Genomic DNA, 20702 nt, shown 5'->3' with positions numbered 1-20702 from the left:
CTGTATAATGTGACATAAAAATGATCAAACTTAAAACGTCTTTCCATATTGGCATTCAATGCCCGAACGCCCTTTTCCACCATTTGAAGAAGTCGGCACTCCGCGAGACAGGGAAATTTCTCCGAGGCACTTGTGCATCCAGCAGACCAGAGTTAGTGGGCAGGGTGGAATCCATGCATGCAGCCCGTAACAAAGCTCTCTCTTACCTCCTCTCTCTCCAGCCCAGCGATTCCCGCAACGCTCCACAGATGTTATTGACCTCCGGGTTAACTCATGTCAGGTAAGCCTGGGAGATAATGGACAAAGAGCATTTTCTTTTACAGGTGGAATGACACGGCATATCCGCGGCCGACCGCTCCTCCCGCATTGACAGATTTTCTAATTCACTGCAGATTCTCATAAAACTGGGTGGCCAACCACAGCCCAGGCCAACAGAGGGGCCATTCATACTGGGTGGGATGGAGGCCTGGCCAAATTAACCTGGATTAATTTAAGAGAGCAAAAGGCTCTTCACATTCAAATAAAATGAAGATCAATAAATTAAATGTTAGAGGTCAGGATGTCAAGTTGCCTGGCGATGAGCGACCGCCATGTGGAAAGATTTTTCACCGAGGGAAGAAAGGGGCCGTTAAATGGCTTTGTTCCACAAAAACTTCCATTCCTCTCTCTTTACATGCACGAGTTGCTTTCCTATAAACACGGCCGTGCCAGCGAAGAATGCTTATTACTTTTCTCATTTACTGGATTGGTTTCTTTAGAGCGCTCTTGCTATAATTACTGCCCAACTCTGTTTGTTTCTCCACTTCCAGAATTATTACCATGAATGTTTGACATCTCTCTTTTCGTCTCTCTGGACTTTCCATTAGTACTAATGTCGATAGTCACACGAACAGATTACAGAGCTTTCAGAAAGCGTACATTTTGTACGCGCTTCTCCTGGGATCCCACGATAATTATAAACGCAGCGCAAAACCTAAGAAATGATTCATGATTAGAAATGCAGGTGACAGTTCCAGCTCAATTATTTAAGTACTCTAGAGGCAAGTTCTGGTTCAGGAAAGCTCCCTATTTGGATATCGCCAAGTGACGCTATCCAAGCCTAAAACCTGAACCACTTCATGTGTCATTATGTGATCAATTATCCAGTAGAAGGGTTCTGAGGAGGCCTACGTGCCATTAATAGCATTAATTCCTAAGCAGCAGCCTGAGATGACATATGGCACAATGGAAAGGGCCCTGAAAATGGCTGACACGTGCTTATTGCAAGTTGTTGTCGGTCGTTACAATAAAATGGCGAAGAAAACACATTGGATGCCCCATAATATATCATAAAAAAAAAAACATTTTAAAAAAGTGTATAGCTTTGTGTGCAGTATAAGCTGAAATTGAATAATATAATATGTATTTTAATAATGGCCAGTGGATCCAATTTCTTATTAATACAAGAAAATATATATATTTCAAATATTACTATGAATAATTATCATACAATTATATATAATAATAAATCGGTATAAATATAGCAAATATTTATTGTTAAATATTTTCATATTACTGATTTTATGTTATTTTTAAACTACTAAATTAAATTATTGTAATTATAATAATAATTATATAGTTATAATTACATAACACCAATATATATATATATATATATATATATATATATATATATATATATATATATATATATATATAGGTAAAGTATTTTCAAAATGTATACTGTATATTTGTGTGTGTGTGTTATAGCATAGTATAGTATTTGGTATACAGAATAGTATATTTTAAACAAAAAAACTAAAATTACACTATACATATAAAGTTTAATGTTATAGTATTTTTGTTTGTTTAAACTACACTATACTATACTACACTATACTATACTATACTATACTATACTATACTATACTATACTATACTATACTATACTATACTATACTATACAAGCTGTTTGCATAAGTCCATTCTTCTATAGGAAAGTGTCTGGGAAACATATTAGTTTACAAATATGCAAACAGAATACAGCCCAAGATTAACATCAGAAGTTCCATAGGACACTCTTAATCTGGACCAATAGGGAATGCCTATACAGTGTTTAAATCATCTAATAGCTTCATTGACAACGGGTAGAATAACATCTGATCCAGAGAGTTGAGGGGAAGCATGGGTATAAAAGTGAGCCAGGCACTAAGGACAAGAACCTTACTCACACTGACACTGCCAATATTCTCTCTTTCAGTTTTTTAGCATGGCTTTGGAGTTCATCTCAGGTATGAGGTGCCCACAGGAAGCTACTGGTCTCAGGAAACTGCCCTTCTGACTCTTGGCCCTCTTTCAAGCCTGAAAAAAACCCACTCTCTCACTGTTACTCTGTCCATGTCTCAACACCCCCCCCTTCTATCCTGTACACACCGACAGGAGGCAACCAGGGACCGTTTACCACAGTCCCGAGAGCCTACAGCTGGTGAGGCAGAGCAAGCGAGCCTGAACTAAGGTCAGCAACTAACAGCCAGGTGATCATGTCCTCTGGCCAGCTGGAGCTGCTATCCCCCACAGACAGAGACTCGTGGACAAAAGGCAAAGATGCTCGCCACCTGTCCGTTAACAATACACACACTCAGGTACGCAAACAACCAGCGCAAGCCAGCTTGTCTTTGTCTGGTTCACACACTCAGCAGAAATCCAAGTCTAAGCAATGGCTCTCTCGCTGGGTTAATAAAGCAATGCTATATATTATTAGAAATACTATTTAGAAAATACATTAAATAAAACTAATACATTTGCTTCATTTGCTTTTATTTCTCTGTTAAACGTTTATTATAAACAGATTAGAATGAACAGAATATGAACAGAATATTAACAAATTTAAAATACATTGAGGGATAGCTCCTGACATATTGCTCAGGACTGCAATAAAAAAATATAATTCAACTTTATTTGGAGTATTGTTTGTGCATAATGCACATTTGTTAATATTAAGCATATAAAATATGTTTTAAAGTCTTTATTGATGAGGACTGTACAATCTTTGAATAATATTGTTCTTTAAATGATATATATTTAAAGTATACCTGAAGTATACTTGCATTAGTTTCATTTTAACACAATTAAATATACTTCAGAATATCCTTAGTTGCAAAACAACATCCTTACAATTAAAGTGCATTAAATACAAAATTAGTTGTTACAGTTTAGCAGAATTTAAATATACTGGTTTAGTATTCTAATATATATATATATATATATATATATATATATATATATATATATATATATATATATATATATATATATATATATAAAATAATATGTATATTTAAAATGAGAAGGACCCCGGCAGACATTTCTGTTTGGATGTGTCGAGGTTTATACATTTTATATAAATACATAAAATGTACCACTTTTTCCTCTTTTTCTGGCTGCTCATAAATGATATTTATTATTTACATAATCGCATTCAGAAAAATAATTTAACAAAATGAATACCAAAATCTCGATTTTTCCTTCAATTCCAAATATTTTTTTTCCTTTTCTGTATGGTGAGATCTCACATAAGTCACTCACGTCGTTTGCACTCCGTTCAGACTAGCCTGAATGAGTTCTGACTGCTTTCTATTTGTCAATAAAAAAGAACGTTGGAGGATATAATCGAACGGTTACATGTGCTCAGTAACTCAGCGGGCCTGGCCAGGTGTCTTTGGAACCGTGCGTTTCGCTCAGTGAGAAGAAAAAAGAGAGAATAACAGGTTTGTTGTGCTGGGCTTTGGATTGGTCTATTAGCTCTACTTTGTTTCTTCCCCATCTACCCAGGAACTAGACTGGCTTCCAGTGGGATTGGGCACCGGCAGCCACTAGGACAATGAGTCTTTTTATCTCTCCAGCCTTGTCTGAGAGTTCAGCTTTCACAGGCTTATCAAGATCCTCTGCAAGTGTGCTGAAAAGTCAATCACAAATGTAAAAAAAGACCCCTGGGATTCGACAACCCCCTCTCCTATTCTCTTTACATATAGAGCTCTCTCTTTCTCCATCAAGAGACGTGCACTCTGCTGGATCCAGCGGAATTTCGATGTCGTTTCCCAGCAAAGAGGAAACAAACTGTCGAAAAGGGTGCGAAACGGCTCCTCTGACCAACGGTCAGTTCGGCTAACCGAAGTGGTCGCATTTCCTGCGGATGACAATGCATGCCGCGCTGCAATAGCTTCTGGACTGCGACAACAGGAGCAGGTTGCTCCGACAAAATAGAGCGTCTATTTAAGGGCCACGACAACTAATGTAAACATTGTCACGCTCCCATGGAACGACAATTGTCGGTGTAGAGAATAGACTAATCCCGCAGTTAGCTGCGGCGCATTCTCCGGTAGATTCCCATCACTGGGCAGGGTTGAGAAGATGGTTCGGGGGTAAATCACTTGTGGAAAGGTGAAATGTGGCCAGCACGAGTCAACATAATCCACTCCAGACACATGTGTAACACAAGAGAAACAGGTGCAAACAATTGAAACAGCTGTCAGTAAGCTAGAGTGATCTCTTTTGATATCTTAATTGTTAGGCAATCCCGGCACAATTTTGGCAACATTGCTGTGGGCCCGGCTGCCTTGTCTCCATCTGTCAGAGGGTAGATACAGTGTGTGTTTTCAGTCCTAATGGAGAAGAGCGTCTCTGGGATGTGTCCAGCCTTCAGCTTCGTGCTTTGAGGAAAATGGGGCCTGATTGCTGCCATTTCCACCTTCTCTCTTGGCATGGACAGGGGTGACGGTAATACTCATAATTGTAGTGGTCGGAAACTTCTACAAGGTGTCAAACTCTGCCTGGGATTGTAAGACTTTCCTCAATTTCTATGCACCTCCTTTGCCAGCTGAGCTCAGTGTCTTTATAGCATACCTATCAAGTGTCTAAGTTGTCTTTTCTTTTTTATATTTTTGGCCATTTCTGTCTAATTAGACAATATTAGTGACAGACAATAGGAACGGGACTGATAAAGGAACTTCATCTGATTGAAATATATCACAGTGCTTTGATACAATATGTGTTGTTAGGAGACAATTTAGCACACACACACACACACACACACACACACACACACACATTTATGTACTGTAAATGCTGATTGTTTTTGCCTTCCCATCAAGTAATTTCAACAGTGACATCACTGTGACCACCAATGACATTTTTCACAGATTGTGATTTTGCATTTACACGTTATAAATCTTTTTTTAAAATGAGTCGAATTTGAATGAACACTATACACTATATTTTGTGTTATATTACCTTGGCATTAAATTACAGAAAACTAGTTAATTTTGTCCACTATAGAATAGTGATCGCCAAACTATGATGCCTTACACCTCTGAGAACCATAAAAACGCGAAAAGGGTCGATCTTGTATTTCACACTCCAGTACAGTAGGTGGCAGAAAGCACCTGTTATGTTGATGCACGGTAAATAACTGGTACTTTTTACCAATATACTTGGGTTAGTGTTAAAAGTAATACATTATTGCATTACTTACTACCCGAGAAGGAGCATTACACATTACGTTTTTTTTTTTTAATATTTTCTTGTTTGAAATTTTCTTGCTGATATTTTCTTGTAAATAAAAAAGTAATGCGTTACCTTACCAGTCATCTGATTACGTAATACTCGCATTATTTGCAACGCAGCTCTAAGTAACCTAATGTATATATTTATTGAATTATCTCATTTTGTGTTTCGCACAGGTCATACAGATTTGGTCAAACATTGTCTACCTGGTAACATTTCCCCCGGAAGGTAACATAACCAGTACACCCCTACCGTGTTGAAAAACAACCAGTGCTTAGCCTAAAAAAAACAGCCAGTGGGCATCAAAAGAGCCATTATTTACCAACGACAGACAGTGATGACCCTAATAATGGAGTTTCTACAAGAAGTTGATGTGCCGTCCTGTGGTACGCTCTTACCTTTTGATTTATGTGGGCCTGTGGGTTGGTGCTATTTGAGGGCGGGGTGAGGAATGAAAGTGTTAACGCTGGGTGTTGGTGAGGTGGGGGCAGGAGGGGGCCGAGGGGGCCAGAGTTATGAGTTTTCTCAGCTGAGTGCTGTGCTTGGGTTACTGCCTCTTGTTTTGATCTGGCAGCAGAGAGGGAGAGGCTGCAAGCCTGCAGGGTTGAACCCCACAGCTGAACCACTGACCCCAACATCCATCAGACCCGGGCTGCCCTGACAGGGGAGCCAGTCGCAGACACCCGGGAGGCGGAGCCTCAACGTTGAGTGACAGATGAGAGGGATTCCACGCTTGTTCGGTGGAGTTTGCTTCAATAATCAGTTGTGAAGTTCGACGAACTCGACTTAGAAGATGGTTCAACGTAGTCTTACGGCAATTTGTAGGTATTTTTACGCTTTGCCGTAATTGGTGGCACAACTGATTCACTGCCACTTATATATTGGGGTGGACTCTTGCGTTTTTTTTTCCCCATAAAAGATTCTGTTTCCCTCCAAATTACAATGTCCAAATTTTTACAAAATACCACTTTTTGAAATAGTCATGTTTTATCACGAGATAGGCGTGAATGGTCACATGATCAAATGTTAGCATAAAAAATGTGGTTATTTACACGTTACGTTTTTTTAACGTAATAGCCACTTCGTAAAACAGTTGTGTTTTATCACGAGTAAGGCGTGAATGGTTGCATAATAAACCGTCTATTAAAGTGTGATCATTTCTACCAAATTTTCTCAAGCAAAATCTGATCATTTGCATAAGAATCCATGCAATATGGAATTTTGTGTCGGGGTTTAATTTTCAAGTTAGTCGAAATAGACATTGGATCTTTTATCGCGAGAAATATTTCAAGGATATTTAGTTAACATGACCGCACCTTTACCACGTTCAATTTTCCTCAGCTGTTCAGTAGGCCTCGGTTTAAACAGGAACACATACTACTAGCTGTTTTGTCCTGCGCTATGACCGCGCGTAAAAAAAATGTGGCGCGCAGCCAGAGGGAGTTATCTAGGGTTCTGCGTGTCTCATGCTCCACTGAATCTTAGTGCTTAAAGTGAATTGGACAAACAAATATTCTATTGTGCTCTTATAATCTGGTGCAGCCTGAAATTCCATTAGCCGGAGCGCTTATTCACAAAGCTGGGAAAGAGACCTGAAGGAGGCCACAAAAGTGGTTATAGGGGTGACAGTATTTGTCTGTTTGACACACTGTAAAAGGGGGTCGCAGCTTTACACAGCAAGGGGGGATGGAGCTTCAGTAGAGAGTGCTGGAGAGAAAGAGAAAGAGAACGACAGTGGCAGCAGCAAATCCATGAGCAAGCGAAACCACTGTTTTTAAATAGCAAGTATCTGGTGTCAGCCAACTGAGGCCCGCTCCATCAATATGTTACTTTGCCCTTGTCTGCTCCTGATATCTTTATCTTGTCAGGTCCTCTCCTGTATTTTCCACCTCAGTAGCTTCCGTCTGGGTTCACTAGGTGTTGCACAGATGGGGAAGTTCTGGTTCTGGTGGAGACCTGCAAAACCAGAGAGCCATATCAAACCAAGCGGCTCCGTCAATCTCCGTTTCACAGAGGCTTCATCGCGAAGCCATCCCCTTTTTTCATGCTGATTTCTTCTTCAAGAGCGATTAGACTATTACCAACGGTTCGGTCAAAACAGTGAAACGGTTTTCTGAAGGGTGTGTATTTTCCTTGCCTTTCGCCTGCTTCGAATGAGGCTCGAGGTGTGAATTCGCCAACGCGGCATTTATTTTGCTCCGCTGGCAAATTCGAGAGGCAGTTTGAAGCTCGCTGGTGATGTCATTGAAAAAAAAAAAAAAAAAAAAAAAAACTAAAGAAACTTAACACTTAAAGCCGTTCGGTCAACATTATGGCAAAGTTTTTAGTGCCTCGATTTAAAGAAAGTACAAGTGAGAGTAATTACAGTGGCATCTGGATGTGTTTCTACAAGCGCCGAATGTTACGCAGATGTTATGAATAAACCCGTGTCGCTTCACCTTGTAACAGTTTACTATATAATATTATAAAATATATTTTATTAGATTTATATACCATCAATTTTTTTATCAAATATTATCGTTTTATCTGTATCTGTTGGAAGAACTGCCACGCAAAGGCACATATTTGTCGTAAATGACACGAGGACGGAAAACAAAAACAGGGTTGTTAAAATCATATTTTTTTTGTTTAAAATAAACAATGGCCCCGGCATGAGAAAGACTGCGTAATTGAACTTGACATGGGAAGCTTCCCCTCTTTCCTGTAATTTCAAGCTCTGCACGTGATGAAAATAGGAGTTAGCATCGTGCAAATGACAGATGTGGCTTAGACGGAGCCGTCGATGGGGTCACGTGTCGTCGAGAGGTCATCCTCACCTTTTGATGATCGGGGGTTTTTTAAGGGCCACAAATCAGTCGAACCTGAAACTCCAGCGCTGCGACAGACACCTGTCAATCTCCATCATGCCGCTCTTTTTTTCGTTTTTTTTTCCGTCAGGCCTGTCTTTTGTGCTTGTTGAGGCGCCTGCCCTGACTAAAGCCCATTCACCTCCCTTCCCTGTCCGGTTCTTCTTTTAATCATGAGTGTGACTGGTGTAGTCACGAAGCAGACTGAGGTTTTAATAGCTGTCAGTTACCTGCTCGCACTCGATACCCCTCCAGCCTGCTTGAGCAGATGGCTATCACTTTCCAGTTGTGAAAATCAAGCTTATACAAACACGGGGACTGGGACGCGCAGCCTTTAATATCCTTTTTGATTGATTCGGTTTGTGGTGGAAGTGAGGGCAGATCTTTAGACCGGCTGTCACGCTCCAGGAGTTCTGTGAAAATCATTAAATATGAGCATTAGTCCGTCTCTTCCGGGTCGACAGGCAGGTGAAAGCATCTCCTGCACCTCAATTAAAACGAGATTTCACACACACACACAAAAAAACTTGAATAGGGCGTTTAAATACTGAGGCATTTAGTAGGATTTATATATGAGGTTAAATATCTTGTTAGCAAAAACCTAGACCGGTTATTTATTTATAAAGGAGACCAGGGAGTGTTGGAACACATGTGGAAGTGTTCTGACTTAATTAGCTGATCTAAAATCACTATCATAATTGACCACCCATTCCTGGGATGACCATACAATTTGTATAAAGATATATAGAAGATATATAAAAGATATATGGAATGAACAATGTAAAAAATGAGGTAGGAAGTAAAAAGAAAATGAATATCTATATCTATCTACCTATATATATATATATATATATATATATATATGTGTGTGTGTGTGTGTTTGTGTGTGTGTGTAAATCCACTGTTTTGATTGGATAAATGACAGAACTGGTATGCTATCTAGTACGTTATCGTGTTTTATTTAGTTTTTCATATTTAACGTTCGCGTGATTTATTACTTTACATGATAAAGGAAAAAACACAAAAGCATGGGAACTGGTCGTACATGTTGAACTATAAGGTATGCAAATGCGTTTTATCTATCTATCTATCTATCTATAATAGTTTATATTGTAATATTATTTATCATTTTCACAAACATTTACAGTTTAATTTAAATTTGACTACTACACTAAATGTATGCACGCAATATTAAACGTCACTGATTTAGGGTTAAAACTGGTATTTGGAGTAAACGACAACTCTCTCTGTACTTGGCATTCATTTACACAGTTTGAGGATCAATTTTAGATCAATTTTATTTTGTAACAGATTAATATAGGAATGTTACATCAACGAGACGCGTAACGAAAAAAAACTAGATAGAGACGTTAAATGCGTTTATAACACTCCGGCCTGTAATAGGGCGCATGGAAAGGAAAAAACAAACTTATAATGCATATAAAACGAATGTTAAGCAATTCTGTTCTCGTTACTAAAAAATGGACGGTTTTATATCGGTTAATTTTTGCATATTTAGCCTATTTGCTTTATTTTTGGAACGGAGCGTGTTTGACGTTCGTGTGTTTTCATTAAGCACGGTTTATTTCTCGGATGTTTTACATTCTTTTTCGAGGGAAATTTAAACTAAGCTCAATCATGTTTGTAGAAATTCAATATTCTCTTTACGGACGCAGATAAGCGCCTCTCGCGCGGTCTCCTCAGCCTCCACGCGCGGCGCGCGCTCTCGGTGTGTGGCGGTGACGTGACGGGCCGCGCGGCCTCCAAACCACAAAGAACCACTTCCCTGTCACATAACCCCTATATTTCTGTTCCGACAGGGAAAGAGAAACACGACGACGCGGCGTTTATTAGGCGACATGTGTCGGACACGGAAGTGGGATTTAAAGCGCCGTGATAGCGCGATACGGTTCCTTATAACACACCTGGACATCAATAAAGCCTTGCAAAAAGAAACCTAAATACACCACAAAAGCGAATGCAAAATAAAATGAATATTAACACAATCATTTATTTAGAATAAATATGGGGTATTTGTTTCGGGCGGGCGCGCTGAACTGACTAATATTTCGTATTATCGAAATTTTGTGATATTAAAGCACGGGCTATATTTTGTTATTTAACTGGTTTGATGCACAGATGGAAAAATTTGAAATGTAAAACGTTATATCTATCTATATCTAGAGATAATAACGCAAGGAATAATTCAGTACCGCATAAGAGCGAAGCAAAAATAGCATAATATTTACAGCACACAATAATGCTGAAAATATAAACTACTTACTATTATTAAAAGTAAAATTAAATCAAAAAAAGATTTAACGAAATCCAATTTTTTTTTTCAATTTACACGTCTTGTATTAAAACATATTACAAATATACTAAAAAAGCCGTATCTATTATTTAGTTTTTAAAAATCACAATTAAGTGTGCGTAGCTATTATATTATAGGCCTATATAACATATGATATGCTTAACGTTCGTAAATATGCAACTGATATCACAGCTCTTATTTATTCTGTATCGTTGTTGTTTTAATCGCAAATATGACAGCAGTCTGCTGCTGCTTTTTGTAAATGATTTCTTTTACGCAGACATTTTTGTCTATGTCGCGTGTTTATTGATTTAAAGTAGATTGTAAAGAACTTCTGGCGTCGACAAAGCAGTAGGCCTAATTACTGCAGAGAACTTATTATGATAATGAACTCAGATCGCGTTGCACCGTCTTTAAAAAACAAAGAGTGCCCTGCTGGCCTTAAGTTTAGGACAGCTTCCATGAAGATTCACTGACATCTTCTGGTTAAGAGTGGGAAATACCTCCATGTCGGCCTTGTGTCAAAACCTACTAAGCTGCCTATTTAGACACCATTTTTGGGCGCATTCAAGTGTCAGTTAACAACGTATAAAAATAATATTTTGGCCAATCCCAGAAAAGTGCTATGCTTTTTTGAGAAGCAGGTGTTTTGTTTTGTCCAAAAAAAGCTTCTTTCTTGCATTTAATTCAATCTGATTTTCTTTTTGCAGATATTTTATTAACATTGCTAGAGAGTTGCGCTGAGATTATATTTCACCGCCTGACGGCGTTACGCCGCTACGTTATTTTAAAAATCATTTCGGTGAAACCCTTGCCCTGGAGGTGTCGCTTGATCTGTGACCGGTTCTGCTTTTGCTCTTTGGCTAAGATTAAGTTTGACTGAGAACGCTGGTCTTCTAGCTTTGGCCTCAATCTACCCACAGGGCTGAAGTAATGCGACAGGGTCCTGTAAGCCACATAAATAACCACCCGGCCCACAGGAGCGCTGCGCTGTATACAGGTGCTGTGGGACTGTCATTAATGACCCAGCGGGCAGGAAAGTGTCCGGTTACTGCGTAGGCCCTGAGGTCTTAGTCTCTAATATCGGGGAGCTAGGTCTTCATCAAGCCCGGAGTGGACCCAGGGGTGGTATTAGCGATGTTGTTCCTTCAGCAGGTCCATAAATGATAAATAATCACCATCAGTCATAGCTCGGTTGCGCTGGGGATGTCACACGGCAAGTTAATTTGTTAATGCTGAGGCCTTAGAGAAGCAGTCGGACGCCCCTGAGTGCTACGAATAACAAGCTCTCCATCACTGCGTAGTACACTTCAGTTTTAACATTAAGTGTCAAGCTCGATCCAGAAAGAATTAAAAATTTAGTTTACTGGAAAATTGAGAATTCTGTCATCATTTGCTCACCGTCGAGCCAGAATAACTTTACATTTTTAGGCAATAGCCTTGGTGCTTTTTTAAAATAACGAAAGTGAGCTGGGTCTCTCAAGCTCCGAAATGACAAGAAAGCAGATCTTTTAAATGAATCACTTGATCCTGTTCATAAAATCAATTATCGAATCAGAGTCTGATTCTACAGTTCAAATAGTTTTGGTTGGTTAACAGCTTTACTAGCTTTACTAGTCTAATATAGTCTAATACTAGTCTACTAATGTACTGACAGTGCTCTATTTTCGCACACTAATTTTGTACTTAATACGCTAAAAACGGTTCTTTAGTACCTCTTAAGATAAACTTAAGATCAACTCACCATGAATATGAACTAAAATGGGCTTTTACCATATTATCTATCTTAAATATATATATATATATATATATATATATATATATATATATATATATATTTATTCATTCATCATCACAGAACATAAGCGTACCTCAAACCTTTTAAGATACGTTTTAATGCTTGAAAGCTACAGAGCTTGATTGTGTTAACTGCATAATTAAAACATTTTAACACAGAACAAAATAAGAATTAAAGAATATTCTGGCCACTTTTATGTGTAACGATTGTGAACTGGGTCTGAAATGGCAAAACGGCTAACATTCCTTCGAATAACTTGATCCTGTTTATTAGACAGATTCATTAACAGAGAATAATCTGATTCTTCAGTTTACATAGATCTGGTTATTTAGCAGCTCACTGTAAGAGAAGAGGATCAGTGATTTTAATTCTTCATTTCGCACAAAAGCACTTTTTAAAGTACTTTTAAGAGACTTTTATGTTGCTTTTTCAAGTTTGAAAGCTTCAGGGCTCGTTGATTTTAATTGCATTAAAAAAAAAACAGTAATTGCAAACGGAAGTCATTTTTTAAGAAATACCCTGTCCAGTATTTAAGTATAATGATGTGATCTGGGTATGTTAAGCCCCCCGTAAAAGCCACACAAAAGCTACCTTCCATTTTACAACATTAGTTAACAGCTTACTTTTACTGTAATTTTGAGGTGTCTGATTCTTCTGGAAGTGAATCAGTGAATATGAAAATCACATGGAGTACCTTTATAATACTTTTATGATGCCTTTTAATGTCTTTTAAAGAAAAACGGGTTTGAATTGAAGTTCAAAGGACAAACAATGTCTTTAAGTTCCGAAGTTGTGAAGAATAATGTGAATACACACTTCTGAATGCGTTTGAATCAGCCCACAGATATTCCCCACACACACACACACACACACACACACACACACACACACATTTCATTTCTGTCTTTTTTAAATGTTAGATAGCAATCCAAACATGAGAAACAAACAACTTTTTAATCATTCTCACCCAGCCCGGCACCATTCAGACTCCACAGTGTTTTCACCGTACTTTCCCCATGTTTTGTGGCTTTGTCCAGCATTAAACCATTTTTTTTTTTTTTCATTCAAATTATAGCTTGAGTCCTTTTGGCGAGTCCTGCACATGAGCAAACCCATTTAATTGAGGTGCGCAGACCGTCATTCTCTTTACTGGTATTTTACTTGGCCGCTGTTTGCCGGTGGTCAGAGCCTAATTGCCTGCTGTAGGAGACAGAAAACATTATTATTCACAATGCTTAGCGCGGAATGTATGCTAATAAGGGAACTGTTTGGATTTTTGAGGCTGGAGTGATGTCATGGTTGTGTTTCGTCTCACCGTGGATCCATGCCACTACATTTCCTGGCAAAATCAGGGGGGAAAGACTTTAAGCCCAGTCTAAGTCTGAGCAGTGTGTGGACTGTTTGGGATGATTATGAGGGTTCTTTTGTTGTATTACATTCCTGAATAGCAATGCCTTGCAAGAGTCCCACTGAGACCAGTCACGTACAACATCATCCGGTCCAAACGGAGATTCAAGAACGTGTCGGGGAAAAGGGGAGCTTGCTGTGATGACTAGCATTTATCTAGACACAACAACAAAGTTTGTTTTAGCTCTACTCAAAAAAACTAAAGTCATCTTTTGCACCATGGCATGTGAAGCAAGTGTCAGTGACAAAGAGCATCCAAGATAAAGACACGTAAATCCCTTAAAACTCTCATTTATGGGATTTTGTTTGTTTGTTTTTGTTTTACTGTTACGTCATTTTTAAACAAAATTAAAATATGTGAATGCATTTTAATTAAAAAATGTTTATTATTATGACAAATGCATTTTATTGACTTAACATCTGAAATAAAAGTTTGTTTACATATAAATACATAAACATGTGGAGACATGTATTTCTTAAACATATAAATGTGAGTGTGTTTATTAGTGCTGTCATACAAAATAAAAGTGTTTGTTTACAATTTGTATATACTGTGTATATTCATTAAGTATAAATATAAAAACAGGCTATATGTATTTATATTTATATAATTTAAATTATACATAAATATATTTAATATACAAACACAGCATTTGCTTAAATATATACATGCATGTGGGTGTATTTATATATGCATAATAAATATACACAGTACACACACATATATTATGTCAACAAAAACTTTTATTTTGCAATTTATTTGATGAGTTATTTGACAGTTATATATATATATATATATATATATATATATATATATATATATATATATATATATATATACTCACATCTTATGTAAACGCAACATTTTATTTCGGATACGATTAATCGCAATTGATCGTATCAACAGCACTTTTATTTATTAACTTATTTTGCACTACACTCCTCACTGACTATTGGCTGGACAAAAAGATAGACCCGCCCCAAGCTTGCGCCATTGGCTGCAGCTGATGTCGATGACTTCTTTGTGTAAATTATTTTATGCTCCAAATGCCTATACAAAAATGTGATCAAATATACTTAAGCTGTTTATCACACAGTCAACGTTAATTTAATTCGAACCAAAGCAACACAGTAGCAGAGTGAAAAGAAACGCATTGGTTTGTTACCTGACGCGGGGGATGGCGGCGACCTCGCTCCTCCTTCTTTTCGCGGTCTTGTGAAAGTATGTTTTTTTTTCAAGAGGATGTCCACTCCCTGGTGAGACGAGAACGTTTTAGTTTTATTGCTCCGATAAACGCCCGGCGAGCTAACGGTCGCAGCGCAGTCTGCCGTTTCATGCTTTTGCACGACTCCGGACAACAGAGAATCATCCATTTCTCACATCGCCCCGTTTCCACGGCCCCAAGCGCATTTTATGTAGCTCTCCCCTCTAGTGCAGATGGGTTAAATATTACATCAAAGAGCCTTTAATGTTTCACAGTGCCTCTCGAGTTTCGTCCCTGTATCGAGTTCAAAACTAGTGCACGGTGCATTTTAACAGTAGACTTAATGGATCGCAGTCCATAATCAGATTATCACCGGCTTAATGTAGAACAAATTTCACTACACCCAGCATCAAAGAGGAGTCGCGCACTGTAAGTCCACGCCGCATCTTTTTCATAATTCGGTGTTTAGGCCTGATCTAGACACGGAGAAAGAGAGACGAATGAGGTATGACATGATCTTGATAGAAGGCAGATACACAATGGACTTGTAAAGAAGGAAAGACAGCATCACCCGCTAAACCAGATGCATGTGTGCTTTACGTCTTCTTCCAAATGTTTTTCATGTTTTACGTTTATAGCTCCTTCACTGTCAGCGTTTATCTCAAAGTCATTTCCTTTCACTGTCGTTCCTCTGGGTCATCCGCATTTCAACACGTCTGCGCTCAGAATCTCCCCGAATGTTACAACAAATGAAGACAAATACGTGTTCCGGTCAGCCAAATGCTTTGTTTTATTAAACCTCCACAACGAGCACTAACTTCGGACCACCTATCAATTCAGCCTTATACTTTTATACTATATGCTTATTATAAGAAAGCTTTGTGGCATTCTGCAGCCTGGAAAAACCCAGAAGACCAATTTCGCTGCTGGTTCCTTCAGGATTTTCCTTCGGGGTTTTATAACACGTAAAACCTTACAGAGAATGTTTATTTTTTTTAAATGCGTTTAATAAGTAGCTATGGTTGGACAATTCGGGGGGCGAGCGTGTGCAGTTTATGTTGTAGAACGGAACGGCAAAAAAAGCATAGTTAAGTCATGTTTACCGCAGGCTTTATTTTTAAGTTGAAAAACCCCATTATAAAATCTCAAACAAAACCAGCCATGAATTAGTCTTCCCGGTTCTGACATGTTGGTTCCAGAAGAATTCTGGTTCCAGAATTTTTTCCATTGGTTTTCCCCATTGGGATTACTTTAAGTAAACATTAAGGCCCCGGTTTCATAGACTGGGTTTAGCCTATGCCAGGTTTAGTCCAGAAGTCAGCCAAGAAGCCGCAACTCAACGCTCTCGTGAACGAGACAGTGATTTACATTATCATTTTAAAAATAGAAACTCAGACTGTGTTCATCTGAAAGAAGAAAGAGATGGCTTGGGGGTGAGTACATTATGGTGTAATTAGAATTTTTAGTCATTTTAATGAGCTATTAATGGCTTTTATGCTGAAAAGAACTAGAATGTAAATTATATTTTCGAGGAGAAAAAAACCTGATGGATTAATGTAATATATATATATATATATATATATATATATATATATATATATATATATATATATATATATATGTTTAATGCAAAATATATGCATACAAAAATTAGTGCAGTGAAACGATGAATCGCATCTGTGCATTATTATTATGTATATAAATACACACACACATATGGTTTGAAAATATCTCTATTTATATTCATATAATTAATATTATAAACAAATGTGTGTTAATGGTCAAAGAGGCGGACATGTAACCCACTTGAGTCTCACGTCACCATACAGACGGCCTCCTCCTAAAAAAAAAAAATTAAAGTATTTTAAAAATCATACCGAGATCCTGTTACATCATTTGCAGGGCTTCACGGGGTTCCTCCAAGTTTTTTTGTTGTGATTTGTTAGCAGCAGCTTTCTAAACTGTGGATTTCTTTTTATTATTTTTATTTTTTTCACAGTATCGTGTAATAAAGTTTTACCACAAATTCGACATTAATAACCTCAATATTAACAACCGCAAGCTCACGGTACGTCTGTCTTTTAAAGTTGTTGTTGAAAATCAATTTCCCCGTGGAGAAAATGAATGGAGTTTTTACTTCTGGAATGTGATTTTTGCACAACGTCCAAAATAAAGACAGACCTACTGTGAGCTATGAGGTTGTTATATACATTACCCATAATTCTGTAAAGATATCCCCACCAATAAGAGAAGCAAAACAAGCACTCTTTAACAACCACCCACCCTCATGAAGCACCGCAAATTAATCTCCCTATAATCTTAAGAAGTGTTGCTAAAAAACATCTGTGTTTATATCAACATCTTTAGTTTTATATATATTTTTAATAATTTTTAATTATTTCATGAACCACAATACTTAGTTGTTGTTGTTTTTTGTCTCTCTTTATCCGACTGTCACTTTTTATGTAAGATTTAAAAAAAAAAACTAAGGTTTTTAACTTTTGAACAAGGCTCCCTGTATGAACAATTAATAGAAAAATCCTTCTGGAACCAAACCTGCTGAAAAAAACGAGCAGGCACTGAAACCAGTGCTATTTTTATATCTCTTCCAACGCCTGTCTTAGCCACGACTGTAGTGAAAACGACCTAAGAGAACTTCAATACTAATATTCAATAATCAATATTAATAAGGTGAGGTATTAGCATGCCTTACTATATCAGAATGATTTTAATTTCCTGTTTCATTCAACTTTTTGGCTCCGGAGGCCGTCCTTGGGCCTCGGTTCAGTGTAGTAGTGAATGTAGGGAGTCGCAGTTCTTGAAAGCTTAGAACAGAGAAATGGACCCCGGCGCTATTTTTAGCCGAAAACGGACACTTACCACCCCAAGCCACAGATCATCACTCTTGCACTGGATGCTTTGGGCTTTCTTTCGCATAAAGAGAGCTATATTCCCTTTGCTCTCTCGATTCAACACCGTTAAACCCCTTAAACGGTCGGTCTATGATATTAAGCATTCGTCAACCCTGCCGCCCCCAGAAATCAAGCTCAAGACTAGAGCGCAAATTCAAAACAGAAAGCTGGCGATTGATGGCTTCCGTGGACCGGACCGTTTTGAGCCGGGGCTATGATGTAAGAGAATAAACAAGACGGCCTGACGTAGTCGTCTTAATCAAGACTAGCTTCCTTTTTTCCAGTTTCTCTCTCCAGTTCGTTCCTCATTCATAACTTGTAATCTTGTTTAGATGTTGATTGTACAGACGGACCAAATCGGAGGTCCGTGTGCACACGGCTGCTCTTCCTTATGCCTCCAGACTACACAAATAAACAGGCACGGCTGTAACATCCATCTTGCTCACGCGCCGCAGGAGACTGCCCAACAAAAACACGGCTTCTGTTTTCTATCTGTGCGCGAGGTGACTGGGACGGGGCCAGGAGACACAGGCCTCCGTCGTGCGCTGCCCAGGCTGGCATCACTCTTGAAACAGTAAACCGGCCTCACCTAAATTAGGATTATACAAATTGGCTTTCCTCTGACTCATTTCTTCCTCTTTTATGGTCAGTTTTTGAGTGCCTGCGGTGCAGCGCTTTTGATGATGTGCAGCGGCCAGGTAATTGCGCCAAAACCACCATGTTGCTTTCTGACAGCGCAACATGTTAAAGTTAATGTTGTGGATCATGACATCTTCCACTGCTCGGTTCGTCAAACTCACGGTTTACAAAACACTATTGACACCGCACTTAAGAGTTCCAGCGCTGGACCTACTGTTTAAAAGCAGCTAGAACTAATTTACCTTACATTTAATGTCAAGTTACTACACACACATACACAAATATATGTATATATACACACACACACACGCATCTCAAAAGCTTGATTATTTGTACTGACACATAATAAATGGTTTTATTACCTAGCTCTAATCTGTTCAATGACATGAAGATTGACCCAAAAATGAAACAAAAACATTACATTTTATGAAAAAAGCTATAAAATTAAGATTGAACCACACATGCCACATGGACTTAACTATGTCCTTACGAGGCCCACAGAGGGTTGATATTGATATCTAGGTTCGCAAAGCTTTCGTTTTCATCAAAAATATATTTTTTAGAATTTGTGTTCTGAAGATGAATCGTATGTGTTTGGAACAATGTGGGGGTGAGTAATTAATGACAGAACTAAATCTAAGATATTTTTTAAACAATAAAATGATTTTTTTAGTGAAGCTGCATTTCAAACTGTGAATTTTGAAAATCGTTATAGAAATTTACTTGACTTTAAATATACCACTGTGATATGAATGAATGTGATAATCATTCAGTATATGGTAAATGAATAATATGAATATAGTAATCATTTAGTTTCGCGGTACATATCATGGTATTATACAGCGACACTCAGTATATTATTTTGAAGGGACTGCAGGTAAAAACAAAAATCAAACCACAGACTCGGTCACACTAAGGAAGATAACTCATTTTTAATTATAAACCCTCCGTTCACACCAAGAACGAAGACTATAAAGATAACGATATGAGCGTGCACAGCTCATTATATCACGACTGATTCTGATTGGCTGTCAATGTTTGTGTAGTTCATAATATGGAAAAAATCCTGAAATTAGTCCAGCGATATAATTCCTCTGTCCTTACCGTTATAGCTGCGGTGTGTACTCTGCTATTCTTCAACACTGAGAACGATTTTTAGAACTTCATATTTATTATTATAGTTATCGTCCTCGGTATGAACTCGGCGTAACAAAGGAACCATATCTCGTGGAAAGACCTCTCAGCCAATCTGATTCTAGGACCAGAAAGTACTGTTGCACAAAGATCGGATATCGGACAATAACATTCTTTATACAACAACTCTTTCTTGACAGCAGTACACTGAATGGGTTTTACCCATTTAAAATTCTATTCACTTCATAACTGTTTGAAACACTCCATGAAACTAGTTGTTACTGAGGGGTAACTTACCCCCTCTTCCAAAAAGACCAAGCCACGTGCCAAATATTTTATTCGCTCCGTTTCATTTTTTCTTCCATTCATTTCGAAATCGCGTGTTGAAAGCCAACTGATTTATAAGCTGAACAGTTCCTTGGAACGTCACTGCTCTCTTTCTGAAAGCTGATTTCTGCCAACAGAATTAACCTGCAATAATACGTTCATAGTTTCACTTGGCAAATGAAGCAAATACACCAAAGCAATCATCAATTAATGCCTGCTCTAATGTAAACACCCTCTATCCGCAACATTGCTCATTACCAAGAGCAAATAAACCTATTTAGGGGAATGTACATTTTTATTTTTCATTTACCATTTACGCAGCCAAGGGCAGACATTTGTTTTCATTTATTCCACCATTAGGATCCTTTCGCCATTATACATAAAAGGCCCCAGCATCATTTAAATGTTTTTTTTTTTTTCTTTTCAAAATGATTTTCAATGAATTAATGATCCAAAATCAAACCCAAATGTGATTGACAGCGCACAAACATGTTTCCTCGTTCCCGTTCCTACATGTATGCGATCTTTAACATCCGTGAATGAGTTCCAGGCGTGCGTGCTACGTGTGGTTTGTGACAG

General features: G+C 38.1%; 1 long non-coding RNA gene across 1 annotated transcript; it reads right to left on the bottom strand.

Moving 5' to 3' along the window:
- Positions 1–13245: 13245 nt before the first annotated feature.
- Positions 13246–18459, bottom strand: LOC122330239. The gene is made up of 4 exons (XR_006247981.1): positions 17992–18459; positions 15073–15160; positions 13815–14062; positions 13246–13699 (listed from the first exon to the last, which is right to left on the bottom strand). It is a non-coding gene; the product is annotated as an uncharacterized LOC122330239 (long non-coding RNA).
- Between the last annotated feature and the right edge of the window lie 2243 nt (positions 18460–20702).

The sequence above is a fragment of the Puntigrus tetrazona genome, chromosome 24, assembly GCF_018831695.1.
Source record: "Puntigrus tetrazona isolate hp1 chromosome 24, ASM1883169v1, whole genome shotgun sequence".
NCBI lineage: Eukaryota > Metazoa > Chordata > Actinopteri > Cypriniformes > Cyprinidae > Puntigrus > Puntigrus tetrazona.
This window is presented reverse-complemented; position numbering and strand designations above follow the sequence as displayed.